The following is an 11,273-nucleotide window of genomic DNA, read 5'->3' as shown; positions in this document are numbered from 1 at the left end:
CTGATCGCATGGCACCTAGGTGGTATTGGCCATAGTTCCTTTCTGTTTGTTGTTTTTTCTTTATCAGACTCCCATCCCCACTTCATAAATAAGGTGTGCTCACGTGGGTAAGAAGCAACTAGAAAGCTACCGTGTCTTGGTGGCTTAGCATGTCCCAGGCCCAGAGTTAAATGCCTTCTCTACATTTTCTCATTTGATCTTCACCATATCCCTATTATCCACCTATTAATTGCTCAGAGACTCTGCCAAACATCTCACAATCACAAAGAGAGGAGGTCAACAAGATATGGAAGTATCCTAAGTGTTTGTTGATGGATGAAAAGCCAAAGAAAATAGATAAAAACGTACATGCAATGGAATATCACTCAGCCTTTAAAAAGGCCACTTGCAACAACATAGATGAAACTGGAGCGTCTTACGCTAAGGGAAGTAAGTCAGACACAGACAAATACTGCGTGATCTCACATGTGGAATCTGAAAAAGTCCAACTCATAGAGGTAGAGGGTAGAATGGTAGTTGCCAGGCTGGGAGATGGAAAGATGCTGGTCAAAAAGTAGAAAGTTTCAATTATGCCGTATGAATAGGTCCTGGACACCTAGTGCACAGCATGGTGACTATGGTAAGTAATACTGTATTGTTAACGTGAAATTTGCTAGGAGTAGATCTCACGTGATTTCACCACAAAAAAAAAAGGTAACTGTGTGATGATGGATGATTAGCTTGATTGTAGCAATCATTTTATAATCTTTATGCATAGAACATGTTGTATCCCTTAAATACTATATAAACAATTTTTATTTGTTGATTATACCTCAGTAAAGCTGGGAAAGACAGTAGATATTCATGAGGGGGGAAAAGGAAGTGAGACTAGGATTCCACCATTGATGTCCTTTCTCCAAAAACCAAGGTCCTTCCACTATGCCTTTAGCAGAGGGTGATGCCCAGGGTCCTTTGAAGATCCCTGAAATCAAAATATGTGGACATGATTCCACTTTTCCCATGACTGAATTCCAGTTGTCCCCATCCTGATGTTGTTCTGACCACTGTAGCCATGACAGGGAATTGATCCACACCTGCCTGGCTCACTTCCTTATGATGTCTCTGCCAGCATGTCTCTGCATGCAGATGTCTCTGCAAGTGGTAGGTGATGCTTATTCTGATGAGCACAAGCAGCAAGCTCTTGTGCTATGGCCAGATAGAATTCAGCTCCCCTACTTATGGGCAGAGAGAAATCATGTGTGTATTGTAAGCTGGTAGAAACCAGCCCCCCCACATTCTGGGCCAAATAAGACTTGAGAGGGGTGGGCAGAAGAGAGAGAGAATGAGATCCCCTTCCACCATTCGACTCAAGGTCATAAATCCTAACATGAGACTGAGAAAGGAGGTAGAAAATTGCCATTCTTGGGCCATCTCAGTCCTGGGGTGCTTTTTATAGTGACAGCATATCACCACATGGAGTTAATTCTAGCATTTAAGAGTATATTTTTTTCATAAAATATAACCCTTCAATTCAAACCAACTTCAACCTGTTCTGAACAGAAGAAAGCAGTGGGCTGTTCAGTGCTGGAAGAAAAAGAGGTATGTTTTATACATCACCAACACAGTCCCTTCCTGAAGAGTTTTCAAGGGTAATTTGCACTACAGGACACATTTTCTTTGCATTCTGCCTTTAAAACCTAACCTCCAGTAAGATGTAAGTCCCCTCTACGTTCAAACCATTATGGAGAACTCCCTTCTGCTTCTTTGATCTCTCCATATAATCTCTCACTTTTTGCTCTTCAAGTCCAAAGCCACAAGCTGTGTGTGGTGGTAAGAAACTCAGGGTTGATGAAAGAATTGGCTGGGGCTCAGAACACATGGCTTTTTTTTTTTTTAAATGAAAAACCATCTAGTACCATTCTTCATTCGTTCTACCAGCATTTTTTGAGCACCTACTTACGAGCCAGATTCTTTACTAGAAAAAGGGTACAAGAGTTGTGACCTAATTCGTGACCTGGTAAGTTTTATTATAGAAGAAAGCACAGAGTACATGGTTTTCTCTGTATTATATAAGGCATGTCATGGGCTACATTAGCATTTTGTTCTCATCCTGCCATTAAATTCACTTTAATCCTTGCTACATTAAAGTATTGGTAATATTACTCCAATGTTATTTCAGTAGCAAAAGGAACAAACTCTTGCACTCTTTACATGCTCATTTGTTATGGGCTGACTGTTTGTGGCCCCCTCCAAATTTATACATTGAAGTCCTAATCTCCAGTCCTGTCTCTCCTGTTTTGCCATCATTTTTTTAACTGCCCCCCCGCACCACACACACAAAGAAAGCTGAGATATAGTACTCTCCAAGTCAAAAAGCATTGACAGCTTGTCTTTGTTTACTAAAATCCTTATATGAATTCCTCTGTCCAGCCCTCTGTAACATACTCGCAACCTCCTTTGCTTGCCTTCTTGCTGATGGATCCCCTGGCTTTACAGTGGAGACATGGGGCTCTCCAAGCATCCCCATGCTCCTGTTTCCTGCCTCCACACAGATCTCTCTGTGTCCTCCCTCTGGAATGTCCTCCTGCCTATATTTACCATCAAGGCTCATCTCAATAGCCATGAACCAGTCTCTGATCTCACCAACCATATGTGACTTTTCCATCCTTTGAATTTCATTTGAGCATCCCTTTTGGAATTTCTCTGACTTCACCTTCCATTGAGTTATGTTTGTAGTGTCTTAGACCTTCTCCTAGACTGGGGGTTCTTTAAAAACTGAGGGTGCTGCTTGGTCAATATGCTGCTCTGCCATTAGTAGGCAATTAAAGAGTCCCAGAATGAGGCTATGCATTTCTAAATCATTTGAAAGCAATCTCCAACCATACCTTTCCTTCTTGACTCTTTGAAGCATTGGTCACTCTCTGTATACATAATACAGGTATCTAATTGTGTGCTAGAAAATCTAAATTGGGATAGCCAAAGTTAAAACTCAGAATATTCCATGTAAATAGCCAGAGTCTCGTATTCTGTTAGAATGCTGAAAAATCTGAGGACCCTGGATCTCCCCTCACAGTGACCATTGGAAAGAGCAGATTTGCAGCTGCCTTCTTTGCAGGTCATATGCCTGCTCCAGTCCTCCACAGTTACCTGTGTCACCCACCAGGTCCCCTGGTTGTTTGAATCTGCAAGCCCCTGGTCTAAATCATGTGTGGCTTTTGCCATTTCCAAAGAACCTAGCTTTGGATGTTGGGCAGAACAAAAATCCTACACTTAAAGCCTTGCAAGTCATTTTTTAAAAAATGCACTCCTCTGAATACTAACACTGAGAATCCTGAATGATTTCTTGATGTACTTCTTCTTTCTGAAAAGGTGTCTCCAAGTACCTTTAGAAATTGTAAATCGACAGCACGAAAGTCAGCAGCACAAAGGCAGCATGAAAGTCACTTCAATGAATATAAAAATAAAACAAAATTGTAACATGTGAAAATGTCAAACCCTCATTAAAATACTGGAAATGTCATTTAATAAAAGAAGCTTGGAGATTCACATTGTTAAACTGAGATATTGAGGAACCTTATGCACATATTTTTAACACATAATCAAGAGAAAGAACTGAACTGGGAACTGTAAGGAAAATAATTTTGCCATATGCACCCCAAAATGTAGTAAATAAACAATGAGCAGAGATATGTATTTACTCTTTGAATACAACATCAGGTCCCCAGAGCTGTGCGACAAGTCAACAGTGTGTATTGCATTGAGAAAAAGAACTCACTTTATTAAACATCGACAACAAAATCCTCTACAAATGTCTTCTCTAATAGAAATCACCCTCACTGCTAATTCGAAATTTGGAGGAATAGCCTTTTATTAAACTACTTACAAATAGCTTTTTAGACGTCAGAATATATAATCATAAATCAAGCCAAGATTATTGCATTAGCCTCAAATAGACTCAGTCAGAGAACCGCAGTGGAGGTTTTTTAATGCCCTTCCTTCCAATTTTACCCATAATACCTTGCAATGCAACTTAATTTTGATATTGAGTCTTTCATAAAAGTTCTATCTTTACTAACTCAGATAACACTGTTAGAAAATTTAAATGAAAAACGAAACATGGCAAGGAGAAAAAATTAACAGAGATAGTCAAGGGACTCCAGTTACAGCTTCGAGTGAAAATAGAAAATATATGGAAAGTCAATGATGAAGTGAGACAGAAAAGCAGGCTCCTATGTTTAAGCTGCATAGTAAGTGAATTTTCACCAGCTGTGGACTACTGGCTTGAATAAACAGAACAGAGATCATGGAAGAAGTCGGCCATAGCATGAGGGAGTAGCAGGAAAGCATTCAAAACAAAGTGGGCATTATAATCGGACTTTGCAATGATCTTTGAGTGCATTTCCAACCAGAGAGTGTATCTTAATGGCCGAGAGCATAGCTTTGGAGTTGGATTTCCTGGTGAGAGAGGGCAAGTTACTCTCTGTCCCTCTGTTTCCTTATCTATAAATTGGAAATAACAATGCCCTGCCATGGAGCTATTGTGTGGTTAAAGGAGTTAATGCATGCAACATACTTAGGACAGCTCTTGTTACCCTGGCATCCTTCATGTTGGCATCAAGGTAGATTGCTACATTGAAAAGTCTAGGGGCGCCTGGGTGGCGCAGTCGGTTAAGCGTCCGACTTCAGCCAGGTCACGATCTCGCGGTCCGTGAGTTCGAGCCCCGCGTCGGGCTCTGGGCTGATGGCTCAGAGCCTGGAGCCTGTTTCCGATTCTGTGTCTCCCTCTCTCTCTGCCCCTCGCCCGTTCATGCTCTGTCTCTCTCTGTCCCAAAAATAAATAAACGTTGAAAAAAAAAAATTTAAAAAAAAAAAAAAAGAAAAGTCTAAATAGGTATTAAGCTTCAGAACAAGTGCGCTCAATCTGTTGACTTATTCCCTTTGAAAAGGAACGTACAGTGAAACAAGTCATAAAATAAAAATCCAACATTTTGGAGCAAGAAAATAAAAAAGATCTTTAAAATAACAAAAAAGAGGGGTGCCTGGGTGGCTCAGTTGGTTAAGCGTCCGACTTTGGCTCAGGTCATGATCTCATGGTTCGTGGTTTGGAGCCCCGCATCAGGCTCTTTGCTAACGGCTTGGAGCCTGGAGCCTGCTTTGGATTCTGTATCTCGCGCTCTCTCTTTCTCTCTCTCTCTCTCTCTCTCTGCCTCTTCCCTGATCACACTCCATCTCTGTTTCTCTTTCAAAAATAAACAAACAATAAAAAAAAAAAAAAAACCAACCAAAGGAACCACTTAAAGCCAAAAGCAAATGGATCTGGAACTACTGGACCAGAATAAAATCAAAACGTCAAGGTGTTTTCCAAACTAGAAGTAAAATGGTTTTTTAGGTAGGTTCAGTCCCTGGGAGAGAGGCAAATAACTATGCACACAAAGTCAAATGATTAATTTGTTATCAGAGACAAGCTGTGAGTCTAGTGTTATTGTTCGTCTTTTCCGCATTTGGATATGTTGTGCTCCTCTTCCATGATCTGGCTTTTCCGTTCAGCCCTTGCCATAGACATGTTTATTTGGAGATGTATTTGCCCTTTGCTCACAGTGGATTTGGTGGCAGTGGATCACAGGTGGTGCCGCAGAGTATCTGTGTTCCAAGGAAATGGTTCTGACTCGAGGCCAAAGCAGTTCTCAGAAACCATTTAAAGACCTTATGTGGAGACGCGGCCAGACTCATCAAGCAGACATCAGTGGACTCTGATAACAAGAAACAAAGGAACTAGACGAGTCTCACACCTACCTGGAGAGCAAAGATCAGGACCTGCTGTGAGTACAAGTGACAGGAACAGACAAGAACCAAAAAGGAAACAAAACAAGTATCCAAAGCTCCAGACAATGTATCAAGAACTATGCTATCCAGAACAGAACCGGTACATATGAGGAGGTCCATAGATAAATGCAGCGATTAATGACTGAGTAAATAAATGAAAGAAGGGATCATGGGAAAGCAAGCAATAGGACAGATAGAGGTGTGGGTGGGGAAGGTGGTCCTTGATAACATATGAAAGTGGCAAGGAGCCTCCTTTAAGATTGGAGGGGTGATCAAGTGTGGCTAGCCAGGGAAATGCCAGTGTGAGTACACAACGCATTGTGCTTGCTTCAGTAGGGAGTAAGAGGGAAAAAACCAAATTGTCATTTATAACCTACCTCTCCTAAACCTAAACAGCTTCTTCCCTTTGCCAAGTGCCCTTTTCTTCCTAGGTCTCTAAGCAGCCCTTTGCCACGCCAGCTCCCCAGGTTCCAGCTAGGTCTCATGGGAATGGCACGATGCTGCTCCACTGTTGGTTATTCTCCAGGGTGAAATTCTCTGGGGTCTACCTTATTCCATTCCATTCTTGGCCTTGTTTAGGACAAAGGAGGGAGAGAAGGAAAAGGAGGAAAAAGGATAGTAATTTTTTTTTTACAGATTTAAGTTGAGCTTTATTGAGGGGAAGAAACCAAGACTGTGTATAAATGAAAGAATGCTGTTCCTTCATATCTCAGTCTTTGTCAATATTCCTTATCCAGGATTTCCTAAGAATGGGGCCAGGGGATCGATGGTGTTGCAAGATCTCTCCTTAGGACTGAGCCCCTCATTTCCCCAGCTGCTTCAGCCGATGACAACTTTTGATAGAAATTGCCTTTGGCCACAGGGCCATGCCTCCTCCCAGAGAGGAGCCCACAGCCAGTGACTGGATGATACAGAGATCCAAAGATCGTCTCAGTCTCCGAGTGCCACGTAGGATCAGCAGAGCTGCAGGGTGCAGTGCAAATCCGCTACCACTCCTGACTTGCTCACTTCCCTGCAAGAAGCACACAATTGTCTGCCTCCGAACCTGTTTCCAGAGAGCCCAATCTAAGACATGGCATACCATGTTTAGAGACACGGTCATAGAAATTCCAATAGGAGAGAAAAAAGACCTGCCGTCTATGCTACTTCGACCAACCATTGACCAGATAGTCATGATGTCTGGGGATGGTTAGCCTAAAGGAAGCCTTCTAAGCAGCAGAATTACATTTGGAAAAAAACCGAACTCCCTTCCCCATGAGAAAGATAACAAAAGAAAGGAAGCTATCACAACAAGGACACAACTGCTACCTAGCAATAGTTTACGATTTCTCACATTGCTATGTAATTGGGATGTTCTCTCATTAAATATACAATAACATATAATCCCTTACTGAATCCAAACAATTTCAGTAATGTTATAACCCTCAAAAACTCAGCATGAGTAGTTTATGTAAAGCAGCAGATAGATGGACTTAACGACTGGCTTGGGATTTGGTAAAACTGCGTGGTGGTATTTGGATGATTGTGTCCAGGAATAATTGTTTCATTCATATTGAATACCAGGAAGGCCATAGGAATTAAATAATTTATACTGAATTAAGTTAAATAATCTAGCCAACAAACCTAATGAATCATGAACTGCATTCTGATTGGTGGAGAAGAGACATTAGCCCCCAGAGAGTAGCTGTTTTCTCTACATAACCATCCAGGCATGCTACAGATAAATTTGCAAGTTGGCCAATATAGTTGCAAAAGATGAACCGACTGTACAAGATAGATACTTAATTCCCCAGAGTCTGAGCTGACCAGTGCTGACTTGGTGGTGAATACTAAAAAAATTATTACAGAAACAATTTAAAGTTATGAACTCAATTTTATCAAATTTATGAAATCAATTCAAGTTATGCAACTGGAGAAATTAACCGTGCTGTTCATTGTAAGACTGTTAATTACTCTTAGGGAGAAGTGTGCCTTTAAAGAAACATACTTAAAGCAGAAATGTTAGATTGGCTTCTGTCAAAATATTGAGCATCCATAATGGTAAGGAATAGTCCAGGATGACAGTGAGACAATTTCTATGAAATATATATAAAATTACCTTTTATTTGCTGTAGCCATTTCGAACAGTCAACACTGAATATTATTTATCTCTGAAGATCTTGAAGAATATCACATAAAAGCTAAAGAATGAATGAAGAAGATAACTAGATGTTTGACATGTTTTCAATAAACACAGGTAATTTAAGAACTTACATGAGCTCTGCATGATGCCTGGGTGGGAATGTCATTATGTTATAAGCTGGACGTTACAGAGTCCCCTGAAGCTTTCGATTTCTCCAGGGATGCTGTTTTCTTTTAGGAAAATAGCCACGGTATCAAAAGTCTTGCTGGGTCTGTAGCTAAGAGGCCCAGGAGGATGCTTTCCTTGGCAGCCGTCACCAGGACCCATAGAGAAGAGCTGTCTTTTCTGTTGCATTCTTTTTTTTTTTCCCAAGAGAGTTGAAATCATGATTAAAAACACCAAACATAAGATTTGCTGATTACAAAGTTTATTAAAGGAATACATAACTTGAACAAAATTTTAAGACATCAGAAGACCTACCTGTCTTTCTCTTTAAGTGACTAGAAGTCACTACATTTTCTTCAACGTTTATTTATTTTTGGGACAGAGAGAGACAGAGCATGAACGGGGGAGGGGCAGAGAGAGAGGGAGACACAGAATCGGAAACAGGCTCCAGGCTCCGAGCCATCAGCCCAGAGCCTGACGTGGCGCTCGAACTCACGGACCGCGAGATCGTGACCTGGCTGAAGTCGGACGCTTAACCGACTGCGCCACCCAGGCGCCCCAGAAGTCACTACATTTTCTAATGCAGGGTAGAACATAACTTTGCAAGTTTTTTAGCTGTATAATTTTTTCCCAAGCATTCTCACAGACTATATATACTTTAGGTTTATAGGTCATCTCTTTTTACCTGTTGGTTGCTTTTCTTTCCTTTCTTTAATAGAAGGCTTTATTTACCTCCCTGCCACATATCCATAGGAAGGGTCTAATCACCTTTCTGGATGTCTGGCTTAAAGGCCCTGCTGTCTCATCTTTAAGAGTGTCTACATCTAGGGGCACCTGGGTGGCTCACTTGGTTAAGCGTCCAACTTCAGCTCAGGTCATGATCTCACGGTTTGTGGGTTCGAGCCCCACATCAGGCTCTGTGCTGACAGCTCAGAACCTGAAGCCTGCTTTGGATTCTGTGTCTCCCTCTCTCTCTGTCCCTCCCCTGCTCATGCCCTGTCTCTCTCTGTCTCTCAAAAATAAATAAATGTAAAAAAATTTTTTTTTTTTAAAAGAATGTCTACATCTGGGTTTTCAGCACACATTCTTCTCATCTCATAGAGTGGATGTGCTTATCACAAGTTGGGTGTGACAGATAGATTTCCACGGGGGAATAAAACTGAAGATGTTTCTGAAAATCACACTTAAGAAATCAGAAAATGGGGGCACCTAGGTGGCTCATTGGGTTAAGCGTCCAATTCTTGGTTTTGGGTCAGGTCATGATCTCACGTTTCGTGAGTTCCAGGCCCACGGCAGACTCCACACATGAGTGCGGAGCCTGCTTGGGGTTCTTTCTCTCTGTCCCTCCCCTACTCATGATCTCTTTCTCTCCCATAATAAATAAACTTAAAAAGATCAGAAAAACATTTAACATTATTTACTTAGAAATGCATTTTAATAAGTATTAGTAACATCACACACTAAGATATTGCACAGTGCAGAACCAGAAACTGTTGTAACAGTGTTAGGAGGGCAGAGAGAGAGACAGAGAGAGAGAGACAAACTTCATCTGACAGGAATGCAACAAGAAAAAAATGTTTAGTAATAGTTGCTTTGAACAGCTTTCTCCCTGGTTTTTCATCCACACATGCTGGCATCTTTTTAGACAATGTTAGAAGGGGTGATGACCTCGTCATTTGATATTAGTAATGGTAGTGCCGTGGTTACTGCAATCAAAAAGCAATGTCTTCGTTCATTTGGACCCCCCACCACTCACTGGTTATGTGACTTTGGGCAAGTTTTCTCAAGGCATTTCATTCACCTGTCTTCATGACACCCAACGCGATGTGACTTGACTTATTACTGCGTTGCTTTGTTATCTCTCTCGACTCAAATATTTCCTTGATGGCAGAAATTGTGTCCTTTCTGTCTCTCCCAAACACCTAGAATGCACATAGGAGCCACGAAAATATTTCATGAAGGAATGAAGAAGTTAATAAATTTCCTTAAGTCCCAGCGTCTTCATATGTGAAAGGAAAGTAATACTACCTGCCACCTTAGAAGGATAAGTTAGCATGCATAAATGAGATAACATACAGAGCAAAGCACAGTACCTGAGTAGTATTAAGCAAATGTACAACAGTTTCTTTCCTATCTTCCTCCCCATTGCAAACCAGGTTAGCCTCGGGGTACGTTTACAGTGGTGATCCTCAACCATAATATGTCCTTCTTATAATAAATATTTTATAAAGTCCTTTGTACTATCCTAAAGTGTAAGTCACAGATACATAACCTACTTGTCAACATAATTTCAAAAAATCTTGTTACATAAAGACGAAATTTTAAAGTGATGTGTGAAAAAGAAAACTCATGTGTTTGAACATTTAAATGTTCAGATTTGACTATACTAAAAGACCAAAAAGTCAAAAATTTCCAATATTCTCCCTGGAGTGAGTACCATGCCCAAGGATAACTGCTGGTTTGTCCTTTGCTGATGAGAAATCATTAAAATAAAAGCTAAACAAGGTGGAAGAAAGGACATGAGAACCAGAAAATTACATCAGAAAAAAATAAGATGCCCTGGGAAGGTGTCCCCCTTTACAGCTGGGCAAGTTATTATGAAGCCCAGGGACCAGCAGAAGAGCCCCTGAGTTTTCACATGCTGCCTGGGAAGTCTACAAAATTATCTTCTGTCAGACCTAATACTGCAAAATGCACTTGTGTACTCACCAATGCACAAAATGTTGGAGACACAAAGAAACCTACAGATCGTTGGCTTCAACCTCTTTGTTTTATGAGTGAGGAGACGGAGTCCAGTGAGCATTAGTGAGAAGCCTTTTTGCCTGTTCACCAGATCACATCTTAGTATAATGAATGATGAATCCATTTGAATTAGGGATACTGTATGTCTTGTGTCAAGCTGCTATTACAGAATGCCACAGATCGCGTGGCTTATAAACAACATCTGGAGGCTTGAAGTCTGAGATTATGATGTCAGCATGACCAGGTTCTATGGAGGGCCGTCTTGTAATTGCATCCTCCAACGGTGGAAGGGGTGTCTTTTGTAGAGGCGCTAATCCCGTTCATGAGGGTCCTGCCTTGTGACCTATGACCAGTGGTTAGCAGCTGGAACATGAAGAAGAAAAAAGAACCTCTTTTTTCATGTCATGCAACAAACTGGAAAGTTCGCTGACCACACTCTTCT

The 11,273-nt window shown here is 41.1% G+C and overlaps 1 long non-coding RNA gene across 1 annotated transcript; it reads right to left on the bottom strand.

Moving 5' to 3' along the window:
• Positions 1–5,422: 5,422 nt before the first annotated feature.
• Positions 5,423–10,975, bottom strand: LOC147584362 (uncharacterized). Its single transcript, XR_015255394.1, has 5 exons — positions 10,799–10,975; positions 9,933–10,011; positions 7,901–7,982; positions 6,180–6,372; positions 5,423–5,729 (listed from the first exon to the last, which is right to left on the bottom strand). It is a non-coding gene; the product is annotated as an uncharacterized LOC147584362 (long non-coding RNA).
• Between the last annotated feature and the right edge of the window lie 298 nt (positions 10,976–11,273).

This window comes from Puma concolor, chromosome A1, assembly GCF_028749965.1.
Source record: "Puma concolor isolate L17-30 chromosome A1, mPumCon1.1.hap2, whole genome shotgun sequence".
In the NCBI taxonomy this organism is placed as follows: Eukaryota; Metazoa; Chordata; class Mammalia; order Carnivora; family Felidae; genus Puma; species Puma concolor.
Note: the sequence above shows the minus strand (reverse complement) of the source record. Positions and strands in the feature narration are given on the sequence as shown.